A 273-nucleotide genomic window follows, 5' to 3' on the forward strand; every position below is an offset into this window, starting at 1 on the left:
TCCCCCCATCTTTTTTTCTATCTTCCCCTGTCCCTTCTTTTCCATAAAACGCCTTTTTCGGTCTGCCCTTTACGTCTCTTTCTGGAGGTGCCATCTGCAACTTAGTTCCTCTTTTTCCTTCTCTTCGCGTGCCCCAAGGCCATCCCCAGTCTCCATTCCCGTTAACTTTCTCCCCAAGCCTTCTTGTAGCTTAGCACGTCCCTCTCACTGTTTTCATTCCTTGTTCTGTTGTTTTGCGTGTGAGACCTAGAGTCAATCTCAAAAAATACGTAT

Source organism: Penaeus monodon, chromosome 20 (genome assembly GCF_015228065.2).
Source record: "Penaeus monodon isolate SGIC_2016 chromosome 20, NSTDA_Pmon_1, whole genome shotgun sequence".
Classification (NCBI taxonomy): domain Eukaryota; kingdom Metazoa; phylum Arthropoda; class Malacostraca; order Decapoda; family Penaeidae; genus Penaeus; species Penaeus monodon.